This window comes from Cricetulus griseus (assembly GCF_003668045.3).
Source record: "Cricetulus griseus strain 17A/GY chromosome 1 unlocalized genomic scaffold, alternate assembly CriGri-PICRH-1.0 chr1_1, whole genome shotgun sequence".
Classification (NCBI taxonomy): domain Eukaryota; kingdom Metazoa; phylum Chordata; class Mammalia; order Rodentia; family Cricetidae; genus Cricetulus; species Cricetulus griseus.
Window position 1 is genome coordinate 69,221,434 of NW_023276807.1, and position 16,072 is coordinate 69,237,505.

General features: G+C 47.8%; 1 protein-coding gene across 2 annotated transcripts in view; it reads right to left on the reverse strand.

The window, feature by feature from the left end:
- The window catches only part of Col4a2 (collagen type IV alpha 2 chain), a 138,838-nt gene that overhangs the window by 54,304 nt on the left and 68,462 nt on the right, over positions 1–16,072 (reverse strand). The window lies entirely within an intron of this gene.

The following is a 16,072-nucleotide window of genomic DNA, read 5'->3' on the forward strand; positions in this document are numbered from 1 at the left end:
AAGTGCTAACACATGCTCCAACGGGGAGGAACTCAGAAGACATATGCTTATGAAATAATCAATAATGACAAGTACTAAAGGGTCCCATGTATGTGAAGTCGCTGAAGGGGTCAAGACCTGTCTGAGGTCACATTCCTAAGCCCTGTGCTGTCCTGGGGGTCGGAGGAGGCTTATATCTTTGTTTCTGATCTTGTCCTCCATTGCCCACATGGACAGTCTTTACTGTGAAGTGTATGTTTTTACTGAGTGTCGAGAGGCCATATTTAGTGTCTCATAGTATTAAAGTGAGAAGACAGACTTATGGGAGGTGAGGTATGAGGTGGATGTCATGGCGATGCCCATCCAGGAGCAGGGAGCCCTTATGCAGGGCTGTTCATGTACCTCTGCTACAGGTTCTTGTAGGATCCACAGGTCTGTGGGTGGAAAAGTCCCATTCTTTGAAGACAGAGACTGGTGGCAGAGATTTAGGGTCCTACCCCAGAGCTCAGGCACCCTAACTCCTCAACCCAAGGGGAATCTGGAGAGGTCCCTGGGGCTGGATCTGGGTCAGTGTCTGAGTGGTAGATACAGGGCTCCCTTTCCCCTTCCTTCATGCCTTTCAGCATCATCCAGCCATGCCACACCAGCAAATGCCCAGCCAGGGAGGGGCCGACACAGCGTCCTGGGCCTGGTGTGGTCCATGCATCATAGACTCTTGGAAGAACATTACAAGCATGAGGCTGGTCCCACTGTGTGACCTCCTGTGAGGACAGTGGCACTGTGGGCTGGACACAGGACTGAGAAACTCAGCACTGTCTCTGAAGCACTGTGTTTTGATTGCTGTTTGTGTGTTTGGGAAAAGAACATGTTTTGGCTCTGGCTTTTATGGGTCTTTCCCAGCCATGTCCATCTTGGTTTGGTTTGTGGTGGTAATGGATCTAGCTTTCCTGGGGTTAGACAAATTCAGCAGAGCCTCAGCTCCCCATGTCACGTGGAGGTCACCCTTTACAATGATCACTTGTGGGGGGGATGGGACACCCCTCAGAGTGATGTGTATCTTTACTGCTCACAGCCTGCAAGTCTGCCGGGGGGGGGGGGTGTTAATCATACTAGATCTGAGGAATACACAGGTCCCTAGCTAGCACAGGACCTGTATGTGGGACAGGAGACCACCCTCATTCTCATACTCAAACCCCTTCCTGGGCCCCTGGATGGGAAAGACGGAGTACTCAGTGAACTCACTTCCCCTCCACTGCCAGGAGACCTCTAACCTGAACTCTCGGATGGGTGTCTACCTCCGGGGTAAGCTCTAGTCTTGTCTCCTCGGGAGCATTCTGTCACCTCTTCATTGCACAACCCAGTGGCTTTCCACACTGAGAAAGTCTCACCTTTATCTAGATCCAAAAGTACTTTCCTGGCCTCAGAGAGAAATTCAGACCCATTAAGCAATCCCTCAGTCTCTGGCAACCACCCTTCAGCCTCTGTGTCTGTAAGTCAACAGAAATGAAATCACGTGATGTGGGACCTTTTGCGTCTGGCTTCTTTCACTCAGTGCAATGTTTTGGGAGCTCATCTATATACTGTGGCACAGACCAGTATTTCATATTCATGGCTGGGTATGACTCCATGTATGGGTATACCCAGTCTATCCTCTCATCTACCAATGTGCATATCTGAGTGTTTACAGAAACATGCCATAGCACACATCTGTAGGTCAGAAGACAACTTATCAGAGTCAGGCCTCTCTGTCTACCTTTCCATGGGTCCTGGGGGATCAAACACAGGTCTCCAGGGTACACTGCAAACATCTTTTGCTGAGCCTTCTGGCTGGCCCATCCCACTTCTGGGACTTTGAACAGTCCTGCTATCAGCATGTGTGTCAAACATCTGCTGGAGTTCCTCCTGTCAGTTTTCGGTGTCTATCCCCAGGACTCAGTGGGTCCCATAACAGTCCCACATTCAAGTTTCTGGGTTGTGACCAAACTTTTTCCTCAGTGACTGCACCATTTCACGGCCCTACCAGAAATGCTCCAACTTCACTCCACCCCCTGCTAACACAATTTTCTTCTTCTTTGGCTCTAGCCAATCTTGTCAATTTTGAACAACTTCTCCTGAGTGTTGATGGGCTGGAACATTACACAGCCTCTAGGCTGCTTCTCTCCAGGGCGGGGGAGGGGGTATCTGGGGAGAATTGGTGTTGGAGCCTGGGCCTGGCTCCTGTTGCCAGCTTGAACCCTGCCTTGTGGGGTAACTGGGCATTTGTGCACAGTCTCAGTGTGCTCCTGGGAGGTGTGTTTGGTTGGTCAGGCTGGGGCTTTCCCCAGGATGTCCTGCCTGGTGGAGAAGCAGCAGCTGCACACACAGGTGATGCGGGTTTCCATTTGTGCTAATCAGCGGAGGCACACATTTCCATCCTCTGCTGAAAAGTCCAGCTCAGAAAACTAATTTACATCCCTTTCTTTCCTCGTGTAAAGAGGCTAAAAATAAAACTGTCCTGAGAGAAGGTGTCTACACACCAGCCTCAAAACTCCCAAATCCACGAAGCTCTTCCAGTTCCTACAACATCCCTGAAAATCTCCTCCCTCCCACAGCTCCCATCTCCATAGTGCAGGGACACACACAATGGATCTTACAAGCCCGGGACACTTTTCAAAGGACCTATAAGACCATGTGCTATATTCCCCCCCCCACCTCATTCTAGCCAAGGGATGGGCTTCCTAGGAAGCAGGACAATGAAAAACCACCACTTTTCACAGTGCATCTCCGGGAGGTGGCCCACCAGAAGTTTGACAGCAGCGATCCCATTTTGTCCCTTGGTGATGGCATGGAGAAGGGCTGAACACCAGCGGGAAGGAGCTATAACTGGGCTTAGAAAGGCTCAGCACTGAGGGCTGTCTACCTGGCTCCTGGCTGATTGAGTTCTGTCCTTGTGTCTCTGTGTGCGGTCATTTCAACTTCATCCTAAATACATAAGCAGTACAGTGTCCCAGGCATGGCCTTGGAACCTTGAATCTGTATTTCACATAATCCCAGAGGTTTCTGTGTGCATTGCTGTTGAGATACCACCATGTCCTACCTCTCCACTTCTCCCCACCGGGCACTTACGGGAGGAGATGGTTATCTTTTAATAAGAAAAATCTCCTTAGGACTAAGTTGTAGCTTAGAGAAAGGTCTGGCTTTCAAGTCAGACAGAGGAAGAAAAAACATTTTGTCAGCTAAATATTAACTTTAATCAAACTTCCCTACAAGACAAAAAAAGCAGGACAGGGGCTTGTCCATTCGACACCCTGTCCTTCCCTTTCTGGGGCCATGGCTGCTGTGTGCCTGGGTCACCAGTCGTTTTTGGCTGAGGGCAAGGCCAAATTAAAAACCAACTTTATTAAGTTCTATGGTTCTGGAGGAGGTATGCTTAGACTTCCAGCCTCTGAGTTTTCCTGAATTTGGAAACATTTACATCTAGAAACAGGGCTAAGTGTCATCAGACTGTGTTCATGAAGATGCAATTGGACATTGCAACAAAGGACAGAGAAACCCAAATACCGGTCTCCAAGGACAGAACCTGTCTCTGTGCAAACCAGGATGTTCAAGCTGGCGGCAGCCTTTCCTGGTAGAGCAGAATAGATCCCCATGACGCAAAGCCCAAGGCTGAATGGTAGGAAATTCCCTCTCCTTCCCAAGCTGACCCTTCCTGTCTCACCTTTCCCGGGCACCAGCCACAGACCCTCCTGCCCTCCCCATCTCCTTGCAGACTCTCCCTTCCTCTGAGGGCAGCAGACCATGGCTCTTGGTGATCCTGGGGAATTCCTAAGTCCCAGTGAATTTCTGCAAGCCTGATGGCACACACTGGAAAAAATGTGAGACGTCTGCAAAGGCAGACATCTCCAGGATCCGGGAAACTTACTCTTTACCCCAGAATTTAGAACTGTTTATTGTTCATAAGGATGACCAGTTCACATCTGTAAACATGTTAGATCAACCTCAGTGTGAATTAACGAGGACCAACCGAAAATCTTGGATTAGTTATATGACGTGGGTTGATAAGGACCTTAGAGCTACTCTCCAAAATTATTTAACAGATTGTATTAAAAAGTAAATAGCATCTGGACTTGGTGAGATGGCTCAGCGGGTAAAGGCGCTTGCTGTCCAGACTGACAGTCTGAGTTCCACCCCTGGAACTGATTCCGACAGTTGTCCTCTGACCTCCACACACATACACAAATGCCATGGAGCAAGTTTGTCCCCCCAAATATTTACATATGTGTGTAATAAAAATTTTAAAGTAAATAAAATCCCCATGTAATGAAGCAAACTTTCAGTTATACTCTCAGGACGCTACTTAGGAACATTGCACTTGAAAAGGATTGGACTCAAATGAAAAAAAAAAATAAAACTAAAAAAATTCCAGCCAACCACCACCACAACCCACCACCACCTCCACCACCACCACCACAGGCTAGAAGAAAACATTACAGGGAAAATTTGTGAAACTTTGGGTTGTAAAAGATTTCTTAGGCACAAAAACCACAAAACAAAATAGTGGACAAGATTAAAACGTTTGTTTCTCCAAATATTGCTGGAAAAAAAAAAAGCTCTAAACTAGTTAGGTCTGGCCCTAACTAGTTTAAGAGCTCCCTGGTGACTTCTAGCCTCTGGCTGCTTCTCTGCACTTGTGTACCTGGGAAGTTCGGGCCACGTCTCATTTCAGCCTCTTGCCTGAGCAGTTCTTAGCACCCACTAGCACTTCTTGTCCCACAGCCTTTGGAGTGGCTGGCCACTCATGCACTGTCCTGCTGCTATCTGGCTCTTCCTACCCCACCTCTATTTTTAGAGAATTTTCCTTCTGTTTCTGTGGTTTTGAGGTTTGAGCCCAGGGTCTGGCACCTGTGAGGCATGTGCTCTGATCTATGCCGCCAGCCTGAACCCCTTTGGAGACCACTATAAGAATATCATAGTTTCTGAGGTTCAGCCAAGCGGGGAGGGAGAGCCCTTCAGAGAAGTCCTGCCACCCTCACTGTCCCAGCCCCGTTAAGTTCTGTAGACCTCTTGAGCCTTTCAGAAAAGACTTCACTCTTGCCTTAGCCCCGCAGCAGCTGATTGTTGGCTCCATAGAGGGTTTGGCCTGGCTGTCTGCACAGCAGACGGAATGCTGCCCAGGCCCTCATGATGAAGTCATCAAGGAGACCACCCAGACTCATGGAAGGAAGCCCGTATATCAGACCTCATTCAGCATCTGATTAGATAATGGAGTATTGTGGGAAGTTGAGGTGTGGGTGAGGCAAGGCTCTGGAATGCTGGGGGCTCCTCCTCGAGGAGATTCGGGGCTGGTAATGTTTGAGCCTGGCTGCTTGGAGGGCAACTGCCCACGATGAGCTGAAAATGCTTAGCAATGGGTAGGACTTGGGTGGAACCACTGTGGATGGGGGTGGGGAGGAGTGTCAAAAGTTGCAAAGAGTCAGGGGTGTGTACTGACATCAGTCTGCAAAAATCTATAAAAGGAAGAATTTTAGTGTTTACTGAATATCTCTATTTTGAAATGAAATCAACATTCCTGGTGGGAGGAACAAGGCCAGGGGATGATAGTGCAGTTCCAGTGGTCAACACCAGGTGGCAGTCAGCCCCAGCCTCCAGGCGGTTAGGAAACCTGCCCTTGGATTTGAAGGCTTTGAGGCTCTCCAGGGTCACATGACTCATAGGGACAGAGGGCAAGGCCTTCATTTGCCATGGGGTGCTAAACTCCCTTAGGGATAATTCTGAGGAAGACTGTGGCTGCTCAATTCCAGTCCGTCCAAGGCGCTGTCACATTCCCTTCTCCATTGACAGGGTGGTTGAACTGTCTTGTCAAAGGACAGCGGGCTAAGCATTGACCCTGGGAGCCTGCTGGACCCACCCCTACCCCAGTGGCCCATGCAACAGTGACTTTAAGTGACATTAGATTGAATTCCTCCCTGGGACTGAGTCTGAGCACACGTAACAGGCCTGGATCCAGGGCATTCTCACAGCCATTTCCAGCTTTGATAATTAGATTTTAGTTCCTGCAAAGCCCAAGAGCACATGTCATTATTATGCACACACTCGCTCGCTCTCTCCCTCTGTTTCTTTCTTTTCTTCCTTCATTCCTTTCCCTCCCTCTCTCTCTCCCTCTCTCTCTCTCTCTCTCTCTCTCTTTCTCTCTGTGTCTCTGTCTGTCTGTCTCTCTCTGTCTCTTTCTCTCTCTGCACACAAAGGTAGATCATGGTTGTGATCTACCTTTAATGGCATTTTTGTTGTTTTAAAGAAGAAAAATAGGTAGCAATTTTCTTCAACAAAAGACCAGTAGACACTGAGCAGGGCTCACTCTACTGAGGTCCATCCTGTCCATAAGTATGACAAAGGTTCTGTGACCTTCCATGTGAACAAGATGGGATGCACCTGATTTCCTTCATGAGCAGCCAGGAAGAGGGTGAGCTCAGGACCCCAAGCAGGATTGTCACTGCAGATGTTGGCTTTGTTTGGCATTTAGTATATCCTTCACAGATGACCTAAACCTCTCACTGAGGCTCCTTCTTCAAGAGCCTACAGACTCATGATTCATTTGAGTGTTTAAGTATGTGTGTGCCTGTCCCCACCTTCCATGTCCTTAGGGTTCCCTTCTGTGTCTTAGCTTGCTTTGCAAAGGGGGGGGGGTAGGAGTCTGTCTGCACACTAACAGCCATTCATACCTCGGCAGCCCCATCCCAAGGATGCTCCAGCAAGGTCAGCTTGGCTATACTGGTACATTGGGGCAGACTAATGGTGACACCACTCATGTCCACAGGAAAGCTGCAACGGCGGAAGTGTGGAGAGCAGTGGAGGGACAACTAAGGACTCCCCTGACTTCCCATGACCAGCAGCTGTGACTGTTGGTCCTTTACTTTGGTGAACTCATATGCTCCTCACTCAGATACTGTTTCCAAAACCACTTCCTCTCTCCCATCCATAACTTGAGCCAGGGAAACCTGGCTTCCCGCTGTTCCTTGGACCAAACTCTCCTAGCAGTTGTGAGCAGGCGCAAGTACTCAAGCTGAGGGTCTCTCACCCTGCTCAGAGCTGCCTTCCTTCTTAACGGGCTCTTCTCTTGCATGCTGGCTCAGTAGCCATCAGCTGTAACTCTGGAGTTAGCCAAACTCAATTCTTGCCCTGAAACTCTGTTAGGACACCTCACTCACTCTCACTGGTCCCCTCCCTTCTGGACATCTGCCCAAGTATACGCAGATTCCTAACCGCAGAATGTCGAAAATCCAACTTAGGCCCCTATTCCCTCAGGCCCCATGTCCTACAATAACCCTGAATCTCCCTTTTCTTTCTCTAAAGACCATCTCCAGAGTCCTATTCTTGACAAATGGAGGCGCTGCTGGTGTTTGGCTTATGCCCAAGGATCTGTCACTGTGCAAGTGGAACTCCTGTCCTGCACGTCTGTCTTTTCCTCTCTTGCCATTTCCTTCAGGTGCCATCACCCCCTGCTTCAATCCTTGTAAGAACACATTAGCTAGCTTCTGTGCTTCCTCTCCCCAAAATGCCCTGATATCCCCATTGCTACCTCCCCGTGGTCCCTGCACAGCACTCTGCAGTGAAGGGAACTCTTCGCTATGACTAACTTAAATCTGTTAGTCCCTCTGGCCACTATGGAGTCTCATGATGCTCCATGCGTATTTTGGTGGTTAGATGACTTCTAATGATGCCCTAATGTTGCAAAGACTTTTTTTTTCCTGGAAAGGCTGCTCCTTGCTTCTTCTTTGACCTGATATTGGGATAAGTCTCTTTGATAATCTCCTAGTTTCTTAGCTGCTTCAGACACTTCCCTATTAAATCCCTTCTGCACCTGTTTTGCATCTTGAGAGGCCCAGGGCAGTATTTGGGCCATAGGACCCGTGTGTGTGTGTGTGTGTGTGTGTGTGTGTGTGTGTGTGTGTGTGTGAGAGAGAGAGAGAGAGAGAGAGAGAGAGAGAGAGAGAGAGAGAGAGAGAGAGAGAGAGAGACAGAGAGAGAGAGAGAGAGAGAGGGAGAGAGAGAGAGAGAGGCTTGTGTAATTGTAAATGCAACTTGACTAGATGTTTGATATGAATCTTATCTATCCATTCCCATCTGGTTGCTCCATCGACTGCCTGGAATGTCCAGGAAGCAGCCTCTTGCAACTTCTCTATCCTCTTCCCCAGGGGTGTGCTTCCAGGCAGGATCAGTCTGAGTGCTTTTCTTTCCTGACATGCATGCAGCAAAGCCCTCCAGGCTCCTGGAAGCTAGGCAAGCATCTCCATCCACCTAGCAGGCAAGACAACCAGGCAGTCAGCTGCTCACAGAGGAAGTCAGCACTCTCAGGAGAAATGTCTATCCATCACCCACCCATCTATCCATCCTCCATGAGACCTATTGCCTATGTATATATCTATGCCTCTTTTCACCATCTGTCCATCTCTGCCACGCACCTACCATCATCTTGGTATCTATTGTCTGTGTCATCGATGCACTTACATATTTGTCTAAGTACACATGTGTGAGCGTGGGGACACACACACACACACACACACACACACACACACACACACTTCTATGTGTCTTACATTTAGAAGGTGTGAAAAATATCTAAAAGGAGGAAAAGCACAAGAAGAAACAAAATGTGGGCATTCTGGTGAAAGCCAACTTTGGGCTGGTGAGATGGTGATGGCGTACAACGAGTAAGCCTAATGGGCTGCATTTGGTCTCTGGGACCCGTGTAAGAGTGGAAGAAGAAAGCTCATTCCACAAAGTGGCCTTTGACCTCCACTTGCATGCCGTAGCATGCTCCCTCTTTCCCCTTCTGTTCTGTACACAGGTTTAAAAGGTTAGCTCCCAATGGTACCGGAGTGACAGCGCCTTGGCTTATTTAATCACAAATAACCCAAACCATAAGTGTCTTACTAAAGTACTGTTATCATAGAAGCTTATACCCAGCTATATGTACTCTCCTTAGAAAGCAACTGGATGGCCTGGATTTTGCCTGCATTGGAGGGAGGTATGTGGACATAGAAGGGTCCCTGGGCCTGGCTCCTATTTTGCTGGCACATTCTTAGCCTGTAGCCTCTTCAAGGCCAGGTTGTATGCTAATCTTGAAGTATAGCTCCAGCACTATGGGGTCCTTCACCTGTGACTGTTGAGGGCCACACTTAGCAGTGACTCCCTACCTCTATATAAAGCCCTCAACATATCCAGTGTGCCTCTTCAACTCTCTGGTCTCTGGCAGATTATGGTTATGAATAATAACCCACTATCTGACTTACATTTGGGAATTCTGGTTCATGCGGTCAGAGAATTTACTAGCTGCTCAGTTTGGCAACCATTTCTGTGATCCAAATATTAATCTTTTTCATGCAAAACAGTAGCATTGCTCTGGATCCCATGTGCTGGGCAAGAGTCTGGGAGGCAGATCCCTGACCACCACAGGCTGGCTGGAGTCTTCCTAGCACAGTGATTCACCACAGCACCATCCCCTGCTGTGAAAGGCTCTAGCTGTCCTGGCTGTTCATCAGAGCAACTTCCCACGAGGCGAGACAAGGACAGTGTCCAGTGGATACTGCCCGTTTCTCTCAATGTGATGAACTGGCAGGTGGGTGGTACCACAAGCCTTTTTCTTTTCAAAGACCCCACTAAGCTGGGCACAGTGGCACACGGCCCCGTGGACCTCTCCTGCCTCTTCCCTCTTCTATTTTTTCCTGGGCTCTTTAAACTCTGCTGTTCCTCAGACCTCAGCTTGGATCCTCTGGCTGCACACTCTGCCACTTGACTTTTCTTCAGAAGAACTCAGCTGACCCACAAGTGTTAGCGTAAAAGGCCAAATAGCAAAAGGAAATAACTTTGAAAACCCATTACTGTCGTGTTTTTTGCTAAGTTGTATCATCCCAACAGGAACTACTCTTGTCTGAGTATGTGCAGATCCCCACATTGAAGTGAAGCACCCCCCTATTAGCATGAAAGGTGGTGCTATCAGAAGGTGCTGAGGTTACAAGGTGGACCCCCCCATAAATGGGCTAGTGTCCTGATGAAAGAGTCACTACCCCGAGGGCACAGGAGCTAGGCACTGTCTGTGAAGCAGAGACTCCTCCATGAAGGTGAATCTGTGGTGCTTGGATGTGGAGCTGTCTTGCTTGCAAGTGTGTGAGCACTGTGTGTGCAGTGCTCATGGGGGCCACAAGAGGGCGTTGGAGTCTCTGGAACTGGAGTTGCAGAAGGGCGTCAGTCTGGGGACCTAATGCGATTAACAAGTGCTCTTGACTACATCTCTCCAACCCCCAAACTATGGCTTCAAGTTCTCCAGTCTAAGGTACAAAGTTGGGGTTTTCAAGACCCTTTAGATCAATAGTCCTCCCTCCAATATACATGTGGTGGTGAGTGAAACACCCAGAGGCATTAGCAAGGGCAGCTGGGCTGGACTCAGAAAGAAACACAGCTGAGTATTTTCTAAAATGAAGAAAAGCTTTGAAGAAACTTTAAAAAAAGTATTTGTGCTGGGCGGTGGTAGCACACACCTTTAATCCCAGCACTTGGGAGGCAGAGGCAGGCAGATCTCTGTGAGTTCGAGCCAGCCTGGTCTACAGAGCAAGTTCCAGGACAGGCTCCAAAGCTACAGGCTTGAAAAGGCAAATAAAAAAAATATATTGTGTTCATTCCCATATGCAAACAAACCAAAGCCCACTATCCCATAAATGCCTCAGGTCAGGCTCCTGGGTCCACAGAATGAGCCCCGTTGTGGAATTTATGTGGCACATATGATCCTCCATGCTGTTTGGTTATGTCCTTATTTCCTTTGAAATGTGTGATCATACTTCATGGGCTGGAGTGACTCCTATGAGCGTCAGAAGGGGACACTCATCACAGACAGGTTTTTGAAGACACTTCGTTCTGTCTCCTAGCAGAGAACCAGAACCCACAGAGAACCAGTGGAATCGACACAAGAAATGAAGTTGGAATAAAGGGCAAAGCAGAACATCTGGATGGAAGAGTTGACCACAAAACCAAAAACTGTAGAAGCCAACTTCATGGTTAGGAAAGAACTGGAAATGTGTGGGTGTGTGCTCAGGGCCCGAGGAAAATTCCGGAAGTCCTGCAGATGTTTTTTGTTAGGAGGCGTTGGAAGCCCCAAGGGCTGTATCTTCTTGGGAAACAAGTCGATTTAAGAAATGTATTTCCCTCTTAAGTATTTTCTGTTAAACTCACAAAATGCAAAGCTTGCTGGCAGCGTGAACTCCAGAGTTTTCCCTGGGAGCCCAGAGAGCACTGGGTTTGAAAATCCCTGGAGGGAGTAGTGATCTGGGACAGACATCCTACCCACTGTGTGCGTTTTCATTCCTCTTAGCAATGGACCTCACTCAGCTGTAAATGGTTTCTCCGGGTTTGGCAGATGAAGCTCTCTTTCCTTTGGAAGGTAATGTCAAAGTCACAGTGACCATTTTCTTGGTTTAGGGCATTTCGACAGAAATGTTAATAAATGGAGACTTACACCCAAGGAGTCAGTGACCTTGGTACAAGGGGGCTTCTTCCTTTCTAGAGACAATCTGGAACTCCTATTTGAATACCTATGAAAAAGAACTTCCCATAAGAGGTGGGGCACCTTCACTGATAAGGACCACCTTAGAGGCTAGCTGGAAGGACAGGGCTCTCTACTGGACAGAAGGATAGTGAATTAATGTTTAGAAAAAAACATCTCAGATTTCACTTAAATATTGCACCTGCTGGAGAACTTCCATACAAAAATTTGTGCCAGGAGGAGCACAGACAATTCAGTCTTTACAAACAAAATGTACTTTATGAGCAGCTAGGGAGATGGGATCTACTTGTTGGACAGTGATTGATGGGTTTGCACAAACATCCCACCTAAAACCTTGTGAAAGCCTAGAACTCCAGATGGCTGTGCACTTTGGAACAACTCAGATTGCTCCACATGGTGACTGGATGTGTTGCTAATATGGACCATATTCAAGGACATTAGATTCTCTTAGCCCTGGGGACGTTACTCAAGTCAATGAGGATTCTGATGGCGTGTCCTACACAGGCTATAGGCACCACACAGACCCTGCCAGCATTCATGCTGTTTCCCTCCAAGAGGAACAGGTGCTTTACGGCTTTCCTGCCAGGAAGATGATGGGGTGCAAGATCAGATTAAACTACATTAGGTCAGTGTGTGGGAATCTACATTTTAAACAGTTTCATGGCAAATCTCGCAAAACATAAGTGGTATTTGAGAAGTCCAGTTTTTTTCATGTTTTTCTTAAAACTGCACTGTCACCCAGGGAATATTACATGCCTTGGAGGAGGAACAATTTCACAAGACTAGGAGCAATGTAACACAGTTGTTTTTGGTCATTTGTGGGAAACAACCAGTGGAGTTCAGACTTGCAGAACTATAGGCCTGGGGCCAGCCAAGCTTGGGGCCAACTTCAACACACCCTATGGGCAAACCACATTGCCTCTTCCTTACTTCACCAAGTCAGGATAGGATTGGTGTCTTTGGTAGGGTCTGTGGTTGACCTATGACCTGTAACATTCAAGAAGGTTTAAAAAAAACCATCCAGCCAGGTGGTGGTGGTGCACGCCTTTAATCATAGCACTTGGGAGGCAGAGGCAGGCAGATGGATCTCTGTGAGTTCGAGACCAATCTGGTCTACAAGAGCTAGTTCCAGGACAGCCTCCAAAGCCACAGAGAAACCCTGCCTTGACTCCCTCCCCCTCAAAAAAAATTCAGTGTAGCCTGGGATGGCCTGTAACTGCTATGTAGCCAAGGAAGCCTCCACCTGGAATTTCTCTAAACATATGGTTTGCAACTGGGACCTCAGGGGTTGTCAGCCCAGGGAACTGTGCAGTAGGTTGGTAACTAATTCCCTTGGACATCTCCCCAGTGGCCCCCCATTCCTTCTGTTCCTTATACTCCCTTTACAATGGTTGCCAGAAAGCCAGGCTCTCAGCAGCTGCATCATAATGCATGCATTCTTTTAATTTTATTGCCAATTAAAAAAAATCTTACAACCAAAAATTGGCAGGAATTTGCAGTGGAGTCTTTTTAAAAAAAAATAAAATTCTCTAAGTGAGCAAAAAAAAAAAAAAGAGGGTAGTTTTATGTAACTAAAGAAGAAAATAGTTTTATAGGAATGTAGTCTGCTCAAGAAGGATGCTTTAAAGACTTGGTTGATGGCTTCCAACTCCCACCCTTTCTGTGCCGGATGTCTGGCTCCATGCACAGTTGATTGTGACTTCCTCTATTCCATTTGTGAGCAATGGGGACTCCTGGCTTTCCTCTGAAGCCCACTTCTTCATGTTTCCTGATACTACCTAAATAGGCAATGTGTTTCCCCTCAGTGACAGTCTCTTCCCTCACAACTATCTGTAAGAATGGCCAAGGAAATGAATTCCCAAGAAGGGATGGTACCAGGAAGAGGAAACGGAGGGGAAAGAAGTGAAATCTGATTTAGATTTAGATTTTTGTGTTCTTCTAAAAATAACATCAAAGTCTTCGACACATTAACTGTCCTAGTGATCTGGCTATATTATTTCTTTTTATTTTCATTTTCATTTTTTTTATTTTTGTGGTCTGCATTTGTCAGTTTTCCCAGGGTGGATGGCTTTTTTTCTTAGGATACAGCTGTTTTCAAGCTGATACTAGCCCCTCGCTCAACTCATCAGAGGGCTGTTTAATTTTAGAGAAACTCTACTGAAGTCAAAGTTGCAAAAAATAAATTTGTGACTATTGAAAAAAAACAGGGTGGAGGGGTCACATAACCTCTGTCCACCCACAACCTCCAAATCCAGGGTGGGTCTTATTCCCTCCCACTCCCTCCCATCTCCACAAAAGGCTGTTTATCCCCAGGGAAGCGGGTAGAATCTTGCAGATTGCCCTCTCTCCCCTTCACCCGATTCCCTCTGCTACATTTCCCTAATGGCAGCCCAAGTCCGGGCCAATACTTCTGGCCTCAAATTTTGATTTACTCCCCAAATGCCATGCCTGCCTTGCCAAGGTTGTGAAATACACCACCTACACTGTTCTTAAAAAGTAAAAAGAGTTTAATGCATTGCTAATGGAAAATATGTATCCATCACTAAGTGGGAAGGAGAAATAGAAACTCATTTTTTAATCTCTCTCCCTTTCTCATATTAAGCAAGCTCCCACATATAAAGAACCTGACCCCGAGAACCCATTTGAGTGAATGACAGATCTGGGAAGCGGAGGCAAAGGGTGTCTTAGGACGCTGTGGGGGTGTTTTTGGTTCCAGGTCAGCACAGGCCACCTCTCTGTGGACCTGTCTGGCAGAGCTCTGCTGTGAGCTGCATCCAAGACTCGTGACGCATCTATGAATGACCAGCATGGGAGACTTATCTCCAGACAGACAACTGTGGGGGTGGACAGACAGCTGGTTGGGGGAGCTTTCCCAAAGCCCTCCGACTGTCATGTACTGTTAGCAGGGCTCCTTGCACGCTTGGCAGGCTTGCCCCAGTTGGAGTGGTGTTATGACCAAGGATGGTAAGTAAGGCTGTGGGTAACTGCATTAGTCATGTTGGTCAGCCTGGGGCTGGCAAGGCTCAGGGCTTGGGGAATTCAGGGGCTTGGCTTGGACCACAGAATAAAACCACAGAACATTCGAACATTTATGAGGTCCCTTTCCTAAAATCTTCCTGTGTAGTTTACAGATCGGTTCTTACTAAATAGCAAGTCAAATGATGATGTTGCTGTGTCCTTAGCAGCTGACAGGCAACCACCTGCCATGCTCTCTTTGCCCAGAGTGGGTGGAAGGAGAAACTCAGTCATTTATATCATGACTTTAAATGGATTTCAGAATGGAATCCAATTAGAAGATGTTCAGGATTTACCTCTTGGGATTATTAGCAGAATTTAGGAAAGGGATGGGAAGGGCCGGGGCTCAGCTGGTACAGTGAGTGCCTGGCATGCACAAAGCTCTGGGTTTGATCCTGGACTTGAGTGTGGTGCCCACACACCTGTCAAGAGTTCTAGGTCACCCTCAGTTATGTCAATTAACTATTAAAAAGGGATGGGGCGTGTGTGATATTTCATTAAGAGAATCCAAGGCAAGGGACATGCTCTCTGCCCACAGACCTTCTGGCTGGCCAGATTTCATTTTTATGACACATGCTCCTGCCTCAGGGAAAAGGCAAGTCCCTAAATAAATGGCTTGGGAGTACCAGGGTGTGGACAACTGAAGGCTTCCCATTCCTCACCTGTGGTCTTCTGAGACCATCCTGACCCTCTGACTGCAGGGCCAGAGTAACTTCCATGTATCTTCCCAAGCTCTAGGCTGGTTTGATAAATGACAAAAGAAAAATGTCACACCCTCATGGAACTGCAGCCCGATGAACCAGGCAGAGGGTGACCAGAGTGAGACACTGAGCCCCACAGACTGGCGAGGTCCAGAAACTGTGGCATGGAGCTCGTGAGTTTCTAGTACATCACCCCCTTGAAGCTTTCTCTCACTTAACATGGCCATCACAGCCAGAGGAAAAAGTAGCCCGTTCCTACACAGAGGAAACCCTGAGTCTGAGGGGCTCCCTGAAGCTGTCCTTCCGAGCCATTGTAAGGAAAATGCTGGCCACACTTAGCATCCTCCTGGCTGTTGCACTGAGATCTAATTTCCTAAGAAACATGTGCTGGCCCTGTGGAAGGAAACATGGGCTTGGTGGCCGATTGAGCTGACGGGTTCCCCAGCTCCCAGGGCCTCAGTTATATCATACAGTCCTGTGTATTTCTAACAAACTGTGGTGATCCCCAAGTGCCCTCAAGCTTCACGGTTTCATTTTGACTCATGTTTGAATGAGCTATTAACTGACAACCAAATCTATGTCAGCAAGCTGCAGGAATGGAGAGAAGGAGGGTGGCTGCTAGCAGGCCTGTGCAATGAGCCCTGCAGGGACCTAGGCTCCTGTGTTGGATGTTTTAGTGGGATCTCATTCTAGTCAAGCAATGGCAGTTGTTGCTTTAGCCAGTGAGGAAGAGTCACTTCCTGAATGTGCTAAGGTACGGTGAAAAGTAGGTAGCAACAGGTTGGCTAAAGACTGGGTGAGGGACTGGGGTACCTCAGATTGCTCTGTGGCTTTTGGGGTGTGG